The 16,999-nt window shown below is 55.2% G+C and overlaps 1 protein-coding gene across 1 annotated transcript in view; it reads right to left on the bottom strand.

Annotated features, from left to right (window-relative positions):
- LOC122381513 (zinc finger homeobox protein 4-like) overlaps positions 1-12,921 on the bottom strand; it is an 83,447-nt gene extending 70,526 nt beyond the window's left edge. The window contains exon 1 of the mRNA XM_043365772.1: positions 12,723-12,921. The gene's annotated coding sequence lies outside the window, so the exon portion shown is untranslated. The remainder of the gene's footprint in view (positions 1-12,722) is intronic.
- Between the last annotated feature and the right edge of the window lie 4,078 nt (positions 12,922-16,999).

The raw sequence follows: 16,999 nt of genomic DNA, 5'->3' as shown, positions 1-16,999 counted from the left end.
TAATATGGCCTATTTTATCTTCCAACAATACCATTTGCTCACTGTTCAGTCGTGAGGCGGAAATGCATGCAAGTTGGTAAAGCAGCTATCCTCTCTCTCTTTGGCAAGCCCAAAGAAAGACTGCAAAAAGCATTAAGGGTCTGCAATTTAATCAAATCTTCGTTGATGTTTCAACGTTATGCACTTTGAAGCCAGCCATTGCCATAAATGTAGCGGTTGAAACATTGCATAACTAAATGGAAAGCATCGTATCATTACATGCAATTCTGTCGCGGCGCCGTCTCTGTCGCCCTCCTGCCGGCTCCGTATAAGCCCATATATCGGTGGTGCCCAGCAGCCGTTTGTGAGCCGCGGTAGCCCGCCGCGCCGGCGCGGTGTAGGTCGCCCCCGGAGCCGAGCCCGGGCGGCAGCAGCGTGGCCGGCATTGATGACATGATCGTGATTCATTGTCATGTCCGACCGGACCGCGCTGACGGCGGCTTTTGGCGCGTCAAAAATCGCAAACAGGTGACGTTTAGCGCTGGCTGCGGCCCGTCATGTCGTTAAAGCTGGATGACAGCGGCCCGAGCCCATCGAGGTCCAAACCAGGCGCTGCTACAGCGTGCCGACATGCCTGGCTAAACCTCGCCGAAAGTACACGTCTCTATGAATAAGTGTGGCCGAAATCAATTTGATGAGTTCTGTGAAAGCCTCCAGTGTATAGGGCTTACCGTGTGTCCGCCAGTACAAGTCCGGCCGCTGAGAGCTGTAGCGACTCGTGTCTAATTAGGATCACACCCGGATACCAGCCGCTGTGTTCCCGCTGGGGGCGCCGTTCATGTTAGACGCCAAATATGGTCACCGAGGCATTTAGCCCGCTCGAAATGAAGGACACCGGCCGGCGACTGGTGGGTGGAACTAATGACCGGCTCGGATCGCACCGCTTCGTAACAACACTGAAAAATTCCAACATACAGCCGTGAAGCCGGAACTTACAGATCAAAAGACTCGGGGGATCCATAGTGGTGTAAATGTCAGAGCTTCAAAGGACGTAACGTTCGCTGTTTATTACGGGCGAAATATATCTACATGGGTCGCTCTCACTTCCACTCTCATTAATCCACCATAACTATGCCCATTCTCTACTACGTCCCACTTTTTCTCTCTCCCTTTACCCCTCGCTCCAGCTCCCTCCCTAGTCCCTCCCTACCTCTCTTCTCTTCCTCCCTCATTCCCCACAGATAACAGGCCGTCATCTCTGACCAATATCGACCACGTCACACAGTCCAGTGCGCACAATCGTCCGATCGACCGCCGGCCGACGACGGCGCCGCCTGACCGGACAATTTGCTCGTCCCACACCTGGACAGAGTGTACTGTATAAGTACCCTGGGACGACCGTGACCACCGCGGCTAGCACCGTTCAGAGGCACAGCTGGAGTGGTGGGAACAGCTGTAAGAACAGCGGTGCAGAGGCGGGAGATGCAGGAGTGTGGCTGGGAGGGGAGGAGGGCGGGAGAGGGATGGGTAGGGCTGCAAGGAGGCGAGCAGGAGCTTGGGAAGCAGCTAGCTGAGATGGAGCTAAGCAGCTAGGTAAAAGTTCGACAGAGCTGGAGCCAAGTGGCGACTGGGCAATGAGCATGATACTATCGCGGTTGCTGCCCCTCAGGCGTCATCCTGTGGCTGTATCCATCAGATCTATGATATGTCGCTGAACCTCTCCCGCCTCTGACAGGTGAAATGTCATCCTATTCCCAGCTGGAGATGGCACTAACGGTCCCTCAGTGCCGACTGAGTAAATCCACCCAGCGCCGACCAGGTCTGACTCGTCCAACACACCTTCGTACACCAGCTCCGTCGTTTTTATCACGTCACTGACGGCGGTGGTGTTATGATTATCACTATCATAATCATCAGTACTACCGGCCAGCACTGGTGGTGGCAATGGCACCAGTGGCAGTGGCGTCAATATCAGCGGTGGCAGTCAATATCAGGGGTGTCAAAATCAGTGGCGGTTGGTGCAAGTTCTAGGTTATCAAAGATGATCGCAGAACGTTCCTCCGAAGTCTGATGTTTGCAGGGGATCGCACAACAGATGTCAGATAAATCCACCAGATCAGAATTTTAAGAGATGAAAAGAAATGGTTCACTAATGAACCACAGTGTGGTCAGTCATGCATTGATTGATCTAATCTGAACAGAACTGACATCTGGATAATTTCAGTTGCTTCCCAATTAGCACCACTCAACGCCTTAATAAAAAAGTACCTATGCTATGTCAATTAGCCTTGGCGTGGGTAAATTCCTATTCAGAGTCATTTTCGGATGAAGCCGAGCGATCTTAGGAGGAAGCAGCTCGTCGACAGTCGACGCCGATATGATTGCTGGCCGGCTGCAGCATTTGTTGGCCGACGTAAGGATCTGTCATGAATCCAGAAAAAATCGTCCTATTTGGGCGAAAAATACTTTTGACTTGGGGAGAGGAAATTATCGTGAGGTCCCTCTGGATCAGCCGCCTTTTTAGATTTGGGACTGATTTATAACCTTGAGATATTCTGGGACCAGTATGACGTCGATGTCCGTCCACATCAGGACATTTGTGGTCCAATTTCGGGAAAATACAGCAAAATCAGACGCGGCACGTACTTAAATACCACGCATATTCTTGTCTCACTTTACATGAGCAGAAGCAAAAACAAGCACAAAAAGGGTTCGGTATAACACAGAGCTGTCAGCCTTCTGTGAGTTTCCGTGCAGCCGCTCATCAGTAGTGGCACTATCAGAAGTACCGCCGTCCCGCATTACCGCTACTCATTTGCTTGTCTCGGCGGTATCTGGAATATGTCCGCCAACTAGCTAAATTAAATACGAGAAGTATTCACACGCGAATTCCGAAAAGCGTTCATTTCCCATTTACACCTGCTCTTCATTTCTTCCTATTCTTGTTCAACATACAGATTACTTGCAATCGCTGCAGACTTGCAGCTAGAACACACTGTTTTAATTCCAACAATCACTCATTGTCCATCCAATTAATGCAGAAGTACAAAGATAAGCCAAGCGAAAGCAATTTCTACATTCACCTAGACAAAGTGCAGTAACAAACTGAGACCACAAGTGTGCATGCCAGCTTTTGACCATATTATATGCAAGTAAAACACCTGTATCTCCCCAATCTCATTCATTTTTGTCCCGTTATCTGAGCCCGGCTGGCACGCCCGTTTTTGAGCCGTCGATCTCGATGCAGAGGGCGATGTGCCGTCGGCGGCGGCGTGTGCGGCGACTCCTACCGTGTCCTGTAAAACTGCCGCCGCTCGCCGTGCCGCGCGTCGTTCTTTTCCGTCCGGCTTTGTCGGGGCATTGTTTGGTCCGCGGCAGCCCTCGCACCGTGGAATGCCTCGGCGGCTTACCCGGCACGCGATCTGGAGCCCAGGTGCAGCGGAACGGAATGGGAGGACTGAATAAGAACGGGGAGGACTGAGGAGGAATGGAGACTGGAGATGACTGAGGAGGAATAGGGAGGACTGATGAGGAATAGAGAGGACTGGCGAAGAATGGGGAGGTCTGAGGAGGAATGGGGAGGAGGTAAGAGAATGGGGACTGGGGAGGACTTGGGAAGAGTCAGGATGAATGAGGATGAATGGAAGGATGAAGAGGACTGGAATTACTGGGGATCGATGGATACTGAACATGGGAAAAGAAAGATCGGGGGAGATTGGGGAGGACTATGGTTGATGACGATGGACCCGTCCGACGGGAGCATACCAGACCGGTTATCAGCGATGCATCGCGATGGGTTCACCTGGTTCCCTCGCCGGCGCCGATCGCAGTAACCGGACCGACCAGAAAAAAATCGCCCGGCTGACCGCCGTCGGGCCAGCAGCGCGGTAGCGGACACAAATCACGCCGGTGTCCGATCGTGTTCGATGGCGCGCCGCGATTGTGACAGCCGGACCGACACTGGACACGGCGCGGTGGCTGCCGGGCCGCCGGAGCGCGCCGGTCGGCCCACGGAGCCGGCGCGGCGGACGGTACGGGCGAGGCAGGGCTGCCGCAGAGGAGCGGGTATGCGCTCCCACAGGTGCGGCACAAATCTCTCCGGGGCGGGACGGGCGGGCGGCGCTCGTGATCGCCGTGTCACCCGCTGTGTCAGAGAGCCACCCACGAGGGCTCGCGCCGCTGGGACGCTCTGCAGACACCCACCGGCGGCCGCCGGCCGCTGCAGAGCCGCTGCAACCGGCCCGCGGTAATGGGTGGCGCTCATTAATGGGGCCGCCGGCCACATACCAGTCGCCCAGTGCATTCACATTTATCTTCTCATGGCTGATGGCAATTAGAAACAGAATAAGGCTTTATGGAGGCTGGCTCCCAATGATGACGAATTGCGGCGCTTTCACGTGAGAAGGAAAATACATACGTGCCGTTGGGGTGATTCAGCGATAATGCTCACCATCTGTGCGGCTCGGAATGTCTCCGTGCGCCGTTATTCGGCTCAAGTGGGTCACGGACCCGGTCAGATGGCACTCGGCCGCGGTAAAACACTGAGCGCCCTGTACAATCCCCGACAACCTCAGAAGCTGCAGCGGCAGCCGGAAAATAGAAAATAAAACCCGGCACCGCCAGGAAAGCCACAAATCACACAGTGGGGGCAGCGACCCGCCTGGGCGCCGCCCCGCCCCGGTCCGAGCCGCTCCTGGCAGCCGCTGCTGGGTTCCTCAGACCGCCCCGCGTCACCCAGCCGGACCCATTAGCACCGGAGCACCGTCCCTCCGCGGCCCGTGCGTCACACCTCGCGCGCGGACCGCTCGTTAGAAATCACTGAACGCATTCCAGCCGGCGCGCGAAGAAAGGGCGACGCCGGCGCGCCGCATACCTGGCCGCTCTGATTGAGCGGGTGCGCCGCGCGCGGTAGGCGGCCACACGGGCAAACAGAGGCGCCATTAAGGCCGTCCGGGGATGAGCCGCCGCCCGCGCACGGGAGCCAACACCGACGGCCACCGCAAACAATGTCCCGGCCATAAAACGCATTCCGGGGCCGGCGGCACTCGCCGGCACCTCGGCCGCCGGTCGGTGGCGGTCCCAGCCGGCCGGGCGCCGGCGCGCCGCGCCCACAGCGACCACAGCGCCCGTACCAGCCGGATCCAGGCGCGCGCGGCCGCGTCTGACCGGCTCGATTGCAGCACTAATTGGCGCTAATGAGCCGTGCAGAGGCGGCGAGGCCACACGGCGCGGGCCGGCCGCGGCTGCCCAGCCGGGTGGGTGGCTCAGGGGCAGACAGAGACACAGCCAGCCACCAGGACCGGGAGGCGCGCCAACCCATACGCAGAGAGTGCGGAGTGGGAGGGAGGGAGGGAAGGTAAACACGTGGCGTGCGGAGGGTGGAGAGATCCTGCCGTCGACCGAGTGCTGACCTCGTGTGGGCTGCACCGGTGAACGTCAGGTGCGTCACCCGGTCAGACAGGGGGTGGGAGGCGCGTCATCACCCAAATAGGGGAAAGGGTGATGGGCAATGACAAGTCGGGAAGGGTATGACCCCGACATGTGTCATCCACGGTGCAGCAGCAAGGAAGGTCCGTTTTCACCCCAGCACATGCCTCACTTTAACTACCTCACGGCCCACGGCCCGGGATGGAATGTGAATACGCCAGCGGCGGGAGGAGCACGTCACCCGTGGCCCGTGCCGAGCTGGTGCAGCTCCCTCCCCATCGCTCAAAGCACGTCTGCCCCCGACGGCTACAAGCACTGCACAAAGACCGGGATAATGACTGAATATGCTCCGACGAGAGCAGCGCACTGCTGAATGAACAATAGTCGGAGCCATAATGCAGGGCCGCTCTATTAGCGAGCTCGCATCTCAGTCATTAGTCATCAGAACAAAGGAAAAATAACGCAAATGCTGAATGGCAGACAGCTCAGCCAAGCACTGCTGGTAATGCTAGCTAATGCCGGTGTATGTGCTCGAGCGGGTAATGCAAGCTGATGCCCGTATAGAGTTTATAGTTCTCTGCGGTTTTCTGGATGCATCGTTAACAATCAACAAAGCCCCCCAGACTGTCATCTGCATGTTAGGAGATTCTCGTTTGTTCGTAAAGACCTATCATCTAAGTACACTCACTTTGGTGTTCATTTCTGCTGAACAGCCCGACAGAGTTCAGCGTCACCTCGCCTCTATTCAAGCCTGGCCCAGTTCGGCATGATTGAGCCGTGAGTAGTACCTGTTCCGCGATCAACGAGCACTTCCCTGGTCCCAACTCCTGGGGTCAGGTGTTTGGTCAGACAGAGGTCAGACAGAGTACTCAGTACAGAGAGGAGTGTGGAGGACGGGAGTGCCGCTCGCCGTCCGTCCCCAGTCGCAGTGGCCCGGTGTCCCGTCGCGCCTGATTAATGACCCGTCGGGCCGGCCGGCGCCGCCTCGTGACCGTCCATGCCACTCGGCCCGTGCCCGCTCATCCCTGGCGAGAATTAGCGAGGCACGCGCGCCTCGCACTAGCACAGCGGCAGACCGGCTGGCGACGATGACCGCTGACCCAGCGCTGACCGCTGACCGCTGGGCGCTCCGCGCTGACCCAGCGCCCAGCGGTCAGCCGGCGCTGGTTAGACCCGACCGGTGAGGCGCGCATCAGCAGTCAGTCCGAATCTGTTTGGCGAGAGCTGCTGCTTAGCATCGAGAATGCGCCAACCGTGCGGGCCGATTAGCAAACGGGACGTCAGCAGCGGCGGCGGCAGAAGATATCGGCAGAGGACACCGACCCGGCGGCAGCGTGCACCAGCCACCAGACGCGACCACCGACAACCTACCGCGTCCCTGACCCTGAGCGACAGAGGCGTCACGCGACATCCGTCCATCAGCTCGTCACCGGCCGGCGAGTGTGTTTGGCTGTCAGCCGGAGCTGACCTTTGTCCTGTGCTCGGGCCGGCTGACTGTGGGGCAGCGGCGGCGGCGGTGGGGCCCGCTCCTGGCTACCGGCGGCGCCCCTGCCAGCGGGACAGCCTGTCGGCCGCCTCCCGCAGCCCATCAGCATTCTCTGAGCGGCAGCGCAGGCCGGCTAGCGGCGCCGCTAATCCGACGGGGTCGTTAGTAGTTAGGGTAATGCGATCAGCACAGCGCGCTAACGGCGCCGGCAGCGGCCGAGCCGGGGAAGCTACCCAGCGGCGACCGGGCGACCGCTGCGGCAGGGCTCCGGTCGAGCAGAGGGGATGGACCACGGGGTTACGTACGCCGGGTGAGGACCGTGGTGGCGCCAGACGAGCTGCTTAATTAATGAACATCCACTAAACACACCTGTGCATTCCCCACTTACTTAACGACAAACATCAAAGTCTTTGAAGGGAAACGCGCTCTGAAAATATTATTGCAACAAAAAGTTTTACTGTTGTATCGTACAAGTATCTCTGCAATATGACAGAATCGCATGAGCGCAATGCACCGTCCATAAACCAAACTCATAACTTTCGCAATGATTTCACCATAACTGCACAGCAAAAGTGCATTCTGTCCCATAAAACTACGATATTAGGTGAGAGTGCCACTGTGGTAACATTACACCCACGAGAACTCCCAAATACCACCCGCCACAAGCATACCACTGAATAGACGAGCCAGTCAGCCCCGCTCGTCTGCAACCAGGATAACCGGCGGCCTCGGCGCGGTGACCGGCCGTTTCCTTGATAATCTTCAGCCAATGAGTGTCCAGAAAAACAAATGGTTGTTACTCTTGTATAACGCTGTAACGACCAGGTAGGCTGCATCTAATGGGTAACGGGTACAAAGCAAATTACACCCAGGGCGCGTTAGAACACACGTCGCGAGCCTGGCGACATGTGTAGGCAAATGAGGGCAAAGGCGGCGATATAACCCGACAATAAAAGTTCATTATTAAAAGTCTGGGAATGTCCCATCACCAATTCAACGTAGAGAACGTCGTTATTGCATTTGTCCGTTCTAGAAAGTCATAGAATGCATGCGCGATGTGGCATGATGGAAGAAAACAAACAAAGTGAAAGGAATCCCAAATGACGGTTCAGCAAATTTCATGACAAATTATTTAAATGAAGATGTTCTTCCGTACAAAACGAAGCAGCCAACGAGGAAGGACGATCCCCAATCGTATTTCCAGACAATATGGCACATTACACAATGAAAGATCCGTAACGTAATCGGATGCATGATCTTTGAACGCCTCTATGCTGTACCATCTCGCCTATCAACATCCCAACATGCACGGGAGCCATGTCCCGCCCCGCCGCCGCTCCCGCCCGTCACCCCGTCCTTCCCGCCTACCCGTCCGAACCCGGGGGGCGGCCGCAGCTCGTTACTAATTCCCGGCGCGGCGCCGGCCGCAATCACGGGACTTGTGCCGCGCGCCGAGCCGCCCCGGGCCGCGCGGCCACCATTGTGGCGCGCCAAACACGCCCGATTGGGTTAAACAGCGCGCTAATTGATCTGACCTTTAGCTCACCTCGGGCTGAGCCAGCGTCTCCGCGCCACCGCCGACGGCTGCCGGCTCAGACGGGAGCAACGCCCGCGAACAGCGTGACACGCCCGCGAGTGACGGTGTAACGATGGAACAATATGACGCCAAGACAATGTGACAAATCAACAGCCCAAAATGAACGTGACTGAGTCAAGATGCGGCCGACTTTCGACACTCAATGCTTCTCCAGGTAGACCACAACGCTAAACGGGAGCCGACGGGAGCGGAGTGCAGCCAAGACGGGGGAAACCCACCGCGAGGCGCTCGGCATGTTCACGACCCAGCTCTAGTGTGTTCAGCCGGCCCGGGTAAGTCAGCAGTCGCCGCCGGCCGTGCCATAACTGTCAGGTGAAACACCTGTTGAGAGCTCGCGGTCGGAGATTTACACGAGCAGGTCGATGGCTCGGTGAGGAGAGCGTCACAGACAGTCCCGGAGCAGAGGAATGGTATGGCACCGGCTGCCGGACCGGGCAAGGTCAGCTCCGGAGACGCCTGACGCCGCGGCGCGGGGCCAGGTCAGGGCTGAGGGTGGCGAAATCAATGAGCCAGTCTCCACCCATCTGGGCCGGTTTCCGCCGCGCACCGCCGACCATTCAAAGTTGGCTGGCCGTCGGAGCCGCCAGGCCAGCCGGGCGGAAGTGGCGGGGGCAGGGCGGCAGTTGGGGAGAAGTCGGGCCGACCCCGGATCCCGGTCTGCTGGTGTGTTTCCCCAAGTGTGAGCGGCAGCCTCCGAGTTCTCCACAGGTTTGTCCAATGATCTGGAGGGAGAGCTCGGTACTGAGTTTAGTCACGCCGCTCCAGCGGGCCAGAACAGGGCAGACTCCCTCACCCCGAGTGACGTCATCACACTGTGACGTCATCGTCATGTCGTGACGCAGAGTGGAGGGGGATCGGTGCGGGGTTTGTGTTGAGCTGGGTTCGTATTCGGTGCGCTCAAAGGTCATTGGCCTACCCAGCGTCATGCTAAGTACTCGGACTGAGCTGCAAGAGTTCTGGACTTCTCGAGATTGCACTGAGTAGTTCACTGCGCTGGAGGGTGCTCAACTGCTCAGCTCGAAGGTTCCTCAATGATGATTTCATTCAAAAGCAATAATATCGTATGGCCGAACTGCTCGAGCCATGCGTCAGAGCAGAGGGCAACAGGTGTCCCTGTCCACTGCAGCTGGCTTGCTATGAATGAAGTCACTCTGCATGTGAATGCAAGAAAATCCACTGATTCTTTAAGATCTATGACAAGCATTGTTGCTATTCACCTTGCGAATACGGGCGGGCGGTTTTTCACAATTAAAGTCCCAACCTTCGGATCCGCAGTGCTGTTCGACAAGCGCTGCCCGGGCCTATTCACCTTGCGATTAACGTTATTATTCGCCACTTCAAAGACTCAGTCGCCAGTCGCCACAGACACTATAGAAAGGGCTGATATTACCTAATACCTATTATATCTACATCCGCGGCACACAGAACCTGTGCATTAGACGGGACGGGCTATGTTATTATTCTAACAGTAACTAACAGAGACCAGCTAATGTTCCGAGAATGTAAACCGCGAACGAATCTAATCACTCCGTCGAAAATAGGAGAGAACAAAAAATACATGTAACATCTGGTTATTACAACATCGGAAATGGCTGAAATTCACGGAGAGATCGCGAGTTTCAAAACCAAAATCACACCGCTGCCATGCACAGGTTCGTGATATAATCTTAGTAAGCGAAAGCAGCAATTAAGCCAACAAAGAGGTTGCTCGGCGTCATAAAGCAGGGGTGACGGTAACGCTGCACGACGAGCGGAAGGCGGTGGCGCACTGACGTTCGCGGAAACGGGCTCCGCAATTAGTCAAGCACGTGCAAGTGGGTGCCGTAAGCCGGCGCGGCCGGCTCGCCCCTCGACCAAAGTAGCTAGCGTTAGCCACGTGCAGCTGGGCGCGCCCGGTAAATGTATGTAAGCTGATGAGCGCGCCGGCTCTGACTCAGAGCGCTCCACTCGGACCGCTTTTACGGCCCGCTGCCGGCTGAGCATGGTCGCTGAACACAGGCTCCATGGTGAAAACATACCGATGCCAGCATGATTTCGTTTCGGCGGATTATGCACGAGCAGGAAATTTGTGGACTAAAGCCGTTTGGCGGGGAGAGATCCCCTGATGAAACTTAAGAGCCGTCCGACGAACAGGCCTACCGGATGGCTCCGCGCGGCGCGGCGCCGGCGACTACCGTTACCCAGCCCGTCTTATCCTCGGTGGACCGGCGGGCAGCGAGGTCCCTCCGGTCCCCACACCATGACTCGGTATAAAACAGGCCACTCTGAATAATGTAAGCGCCATGATAAATGCAAAGGAGCACATTTGCCGCTGAGCGTCCGGTGTGAGGTATGCCATTTCCCGCTCAGTTCGAGACAGCATGCGCAACAAAACCGAGCGGAAGCATATGTCCTACAGCACAATATGATGATGCTTTAGGAGAAAATTAGCATAATTGAGATCTGGGAGAGCAGTCGAAGACAGCTTCCAGAGCCGAGATAAATATATGTCCTCTGATATAATATTGCAACATAAAAATAATGGAGGGAGTTTAGCCATAAGAGAAATTGCATTCTAGCCAGTTCCTTTCGTAATTAACTTGTGGTTCTCGCTAATACTTCAAAGACGCCCCTCAGCTCTCACTGGTAGGCAAATACGTGCCTCTGACGACAGTAACGCTGGAAAACTAAATTTGTCGTGCGTGACCACCTGTGACAAGATGCAGACTGGTCCCTTGTGTTACCTTAGCGCTTCTAGTGGTAGAATGATAGGTTGTTTTTGTGTTTTTCGTAGTGGATAGGTATTTGCTCACTCCAAGCCATCGGGTTCCGCACCTCTACACAAGGCTGAGCAACAACCGTTGACGATCAACAGGCGGCTTTGGGTTGTTTTGCACGGTAACGGGAGTTTAGCAACCAACAGTTTTGTTGTAATGCAGCTTGCAAAAGCCATCGTCTGTCTCCTAATTCACACCCACAAGCCACTCATAACGGATCATCGCTGAAGACGAGTTCAAGATCGTTTAACCCGTTCAAGACACGCCTAAATCATCCGACTCGATGGCCCTAATCGACTACGAAATAACCATGCCGTCGTTCAGGCAGCTTTCCACAATCGGTCACCCTATAGACGGTCACCGTCTTTGCTCATGATCCAACGTCCATACAACCGCGTTGTATGTTCATTATGCACCGGACGTTCTACTCTGGCCGGCGGCGGCAGAACGCCCCAGCACGGCCGAGCACGGCGAGCACGGCCCGGGCCGGGGCGACACCGCCGCGTCGGCCGGCTGGCAGCCCGCCAGGGCCTATCGGTGGCACCCCTCGCTCCCCTCCCCTCCCCCTCCTCCCGGGGCGGGGCGGGGCGCCGGAGCTCGGGGCGACAGCCGGCCCGGCCCGCCGGTCAGCCGGCCGGCTGTAACAACAAGCAGTGCAGTTTGTCGACTGATAACTCCCTGTCTCTCGACCAAGTCATCCCTTCGTCACAATGCCATGGGCACACGAGCGTAGTGCGTAGCTGGCGTACATTTCGCGATACACTGGCGTGGCGCAGGGCGCGGGTATTCAGAGACTAAACGAGACCTCACCACAGGGCGCGATCGTGGAGCCCGACACCATATCTCACCGCGGTGAACCCGGCAGCACCTGAGCCCCACACTAGCTCTGATCCGGGCCTTCCCTGCTTCCAATAGCCGAGCAGTCACTGGGCCGGGTCCCCTGCGCCCCTTCCCTAGTGCAGGGGGTCGGGTCGTGCAGCCCCCCCCCCCTCTGCAGCCGGCGGATGCGGTTCCCGGTATTGCACAGCTTTATCGGCAGACAGCAGCGCCGGAAATAAGCAGCAGCGAGCGGCACCGCGACCGGGAATATATGACAGGTCGGGTCAGGTCAACGGGGACCCGGTCAGTTCAGGTTAAGTCGGGGACCGGGTCGGGTCAGACCACCGACCAGTTATATCAGGATTCCGATCAGATGTAGCCGCATTCCATCACATGTATACGACAGAGAGCACACCATTCAATCAAGATGATGGATAAACAAGGAAATATAGACGACACTCGACCGGAAGAGACCTAAATTAGTGAAGCAACAATAAGATATAACCGTTGCGTACAGCGTACTGCAGACCTTCCAGTCGCGAGCGGAGGGATAAAGGATAGACAATGTTAATCCCGACGTGACAAGTGGATGGGGCATTTCCAAGAGACCGTGTCCGTGTCACCCGTCTCGCCGTCGTCAGAGCCGGCCAACACCTACCGTGACAGTGTCCACTCGCGGGGAGATGCTCCGTCGGGTCCGTCGCTGCCTCGCCGGCACTCAGTTCCTCGTCCCCGCACTCAGCGCCGCCCTCAGTACAGCCACTCCAGCCACACAGTCCCCTATCGCCCTTTGCGGCACTGTCGTCGCGCCGGTGACAGACGCGGCGCACCCCCTGCTCGGCGGGCGCGGCTCCACTGGCGGCCGGCCGCGCGGCGGCCCGGCAGCCGAGGGAGGGTCCACGGCGCCCCCACCGGCCAATCCGCGCCGCGCCGCGCCGAGCCGGTGTCGGTGTGTCTTCAGTAGGTGAGGGGGACGGCGGAGAGCCGAGCGCGTGCCGTGTGACCGCTCACCGGTCAGCCGGGTCACCGGCGAACAGCTGAGAGCAGCAGGTGACACCGTTCTCTGACAGCGCCACAAACGCAGATGACGCGGCAATGTCACAACGCAGAGACCTGCCGTGCTTGTCTGGAGGGCAATGACAGACCACTGAGATGTTTTTAGGTCATATTAGCACGGACCGAACGAGACACCTTGCCATTCGAATTAGATAAGCCTTTCTCTCGGAACATAAAACGACCTTTGATGGCTTTTAGCAGCTTTTGCATTTATCGGAATCGGAAACAAAAACCGCTACTCTCAGTCAATGACGGGAGATGATAGATAAAATGCCCCTAGATAATATATTTGTGTTCACACTAGCTTCATCAGAAAACCTGCAGGGAGTGACGTGGTGAATTTGCGTCACTGCCACACTTGTATTCACATTACTCCTATACTTATGTAAAATTAAACTCAGAATAGTTGTGCTGTATGAAACAGACGCCGCTCGGCCGCGTGACGTCCCCGTTGCATGTGTGCATTTGCGTCACAGACGGGCTGCACAACACCGAACGGAACTGGGGAGCGGTGCATTGAAGGGGTGCCGGCGGGGGTGGGGGGCAATTGGAGGCGCCAGTCAATGCGACCCACTGACGCAATTAACCATAATGACGCATTATTACACTGACGCACTAACTGCCGTCGCCCGCGATTTCAGTCATAATTATTACGTAGAACTGATTTGGGGCGGTGGAGCACTGTGTCCCTGTTTGTGACACATTGTCCGGACTGGACTGGCGTGCCGTCAGGCTGTGTCAACGGCCTCCTGTCAGCCTCCGTGGAAGGAACTCTTTTGGTGTCAGCTACAGCTGCTGAACAGAGAATTTTGCTTGTACCACCCTAGTTTCCCGATGTAGTTATCCGCGGTTTCCTAATGCGATTAAATAAAAGACCGAAGGAAATTCCGCGAACGTCCACCAAGGCAAGTAACAAACAACCAATTAGATCCGGCATGGTGTACCCACTATTTATCTATAATTCGGCAACAACATGCAATTAAGCCAACACTATACATCAGCCCATGCAAATTATGAGGAGCAAGCATTGCGCCACACCATGGACATCACGCCAAACCGTGCGAAAATACCTGGCACAGACCGTTACTGAATATAGGTAATGGGAGATGTGCTGATATAAACCAGGGCAAAATCACTTGCAACAGCGACAAAATAAGCGACGGAGGTTTATGTATTTTATTAGCTGACAAAATAAAATTGTTCGCCTAAAAACATGATCAACAAAGGCCAATTAATATTTTGAAGCACTCGAGCTGAAATCAAGGGTTTGCATACACTCAATCTAACAAAGAAAAAATTCCGTGGGACGATAGGAGGAAAATACGGCCAGATTCAAACTGCAAGCCCGGCGGCTCGGCGATCATGGGGGTGCCTTCAACAACTTGTGAACTGCGTCGGTAGACGACAAATACCTATATTCATTATTCCTTGGCTTACGCAGCAAGTGGCCAGAGCGCCGTAAGCCGCCTAAAACATTACCGGTGTGTCCGTCCTCGTAAACAATTCGTTCATTGCCGAAGCACTGCAGCCCCAGAACCAAAAGAAAAATGCAAGCGTATAGAATTAACATATCGGTTTTAGCTTGAGCCTGTAAGGAACTGTTGTACCAGAAATGGTGGACCCAGACAGAAAACCAGATCGTTTTAAGCGAGGAACATTCTTTTCCGGCCTATTTCAAAAACATTTCAGGGCCGTGGGATCAGGGGCGGAGCTTCCTATACAGTTGGTGGGGCGGCTGCCTCACCAACTTGGTATTTTGCCCCACCAATAAGCGTTTTGCCCCACCAACTTTAGCTGATTTCTAAGACTTTGTTGCTTTGCAAATTAATCTTTTTCGCATTGAATAGCTTTGGAATGTCTGTTTAATGCAAAATAATATGTCTGTAATGATAGGAATTGATTCAGTGTGGCATTTTATTCAACTTTATAATCGGACATTGTGGGTTTGACGGACGAGTTTTTGCCCCACCAACTTCCCTGGAAAAGCTCCACCCATGCGTGGGATAAAAGGGTTAAAAGGGCTAGGTGTGGAAATGGGGCTGCGTTGAGCATCGAAGTGCTACGCCGCAGCGGCCGAGCCCATCCCGTTGAGACAGAAGCGTCCCGTGGGACAGGCGGGGCCCGGCCGATCTGCCAGGCACCCCAGAGTGACGTGCTCCCATTGGAGCCGCTCTACACAGGCTGTCTGGATGGGGAGACCGTCAGACCAGAGAAGGAAGTGGGATCATTTGATGAGGAGCTGGTCCTGAGGATAGTAAGGGCGGATGTTGGCCAGGCCGGACGCTTCACCATAAAATGAGCGAAAGTCCTAGACGGTAATGCACCTAAATATCTTGCGGTTTGAGGCGCTCCCTCTAACAACATACATTGCCTCACTCTCAGCGGACTAGGACGACTGTCACCCGACCGTACCGTATGTCCTAAATATGATCACCGAGGTAAGTCCAGCTTGTCACATGTGCTTCTACCGAAAACCAGACCCTGTTCGGTGCGGTCGGCTGGTAGTAACTGAGCACTGCCCTGACATCTAGTGTCGGTGAAAAGTACTGCACTTTCCATGCTCGGACAGGTGGCGCTGCAGAATAATCCAGCAGCAGCAGCCACGGGTCCCCGAAGCCCTCAATGTTTTCGCCACGGCAAGTGCAAGCGGAACGGTTACACCACAACAAATATCATCAGCCTGCATAGCAACGTGTAGATCTGGCGGCTGTCCTTGAGCATACAATGGTCTGGGTCTACCTGTTGAAAAACATGAAAACAAATCGGTATGAAGAGGAGGCTTGAGAGCTGCATGCGTTGTAACGAAGGTCCCGTCAATGTTCTCATCTTCCATAAGCGGCGGAACGAGTGGGGGGGGGGGGGGGGGGCACCGGAGCACCGTGCCCCCTTGATTTTGCCATTTTAACATTAGCCCTATGGGCAAGGTGTTCCGCCGCTAATGTCCTCTTCTCAATACCAATCTTCAAAGGGAGTGGTGCTAATCAACGACACAGTAACTCAACCAATCGCTCCTTTCCCTCACTGTGTTCTTTGCTATTTTCAGTCTTCATTTTCAGAACCAGTCCATCCATCGGTCATCCTTGATCTCATTCTCATGTCTGGGCCTTACCATACCAGACAACCGATGGAGGGCAGCGTCTTCGAAGGAGCATGCCCCTCAGGAGTAACCGTTTGGGTCTAAGGCTGATCTCCCGTCCAAAGAGAAAGGCTAAGCCGCTGCGACGTTGGCCGGTGGTCGCATTACTATTAGCGTTCAGTTCAATCATTTTCAATTTTAGTCTTCATCATAACGACCCTGGGCCTGGATCCGACGTTAAAAAAAAGACCAAAAAGAACAGCCGAAAGAAAATATGCCAAGGAGGAACAACAGAGCGCATTTCTGATCTCAGTGAGTTTCTATACTTATTCCTTGACTATTTTCAAACTATAGGTACTCATATTAACGGATTTTTAGCAGTTTTAGATTTTTCCCGACTAAAATAACGAATTGGCCAAGTGTTGTTGATCAACAACACTTGGCGTAGATCATCATGCATATGATTATGCACGTGCACGCCCCTCTGAGCTGCGCTAATCTGCTATAAACAAGTCCGATTTAAGCTTTTCCCGTGTTCAATTGTTCGTCAAAAACGCACTTACGACGTCAAGCCAACACTATTTTTATTCAGTAGAAGACCATTTACATATGCTTGCGGTTCACAAAAGAAAAGACAAGAAACAAATTGTACGCGTCGCAGAGTTACATGCGTATTTTCACAGACAATTTGTCCCGTGCCCGTATTTCACCCTCATCGATTCCAGTCAGGCCCCGCCAACAGTCGCCGGCCGCCAGCCGTGTGCCGTTCCGACAGCTAGCGACCGCCGGCCGCCCCGGCGCGT

Source organism: Amphibalanus amphitrite, unplaced genomic scaffold (assembly GCF_019059575.1).
Source record: "Amphibalanus amphitrite isolate SeventyFive unplaced genomic scaffold, NRLGWU_Aamphi_draft 000121F_arrow, whole genome shotgun sequence".
Lineage (NCBI taxonomy): Eukaryota > Metazoa > Arthropoda > Thecostraca > Balanomorpha > Balanidae > Amphibalanus > Amphibalanus amphitrite.
This window is presented reverse-complemented; position numbering and strand designations above follow the sequence as displayed.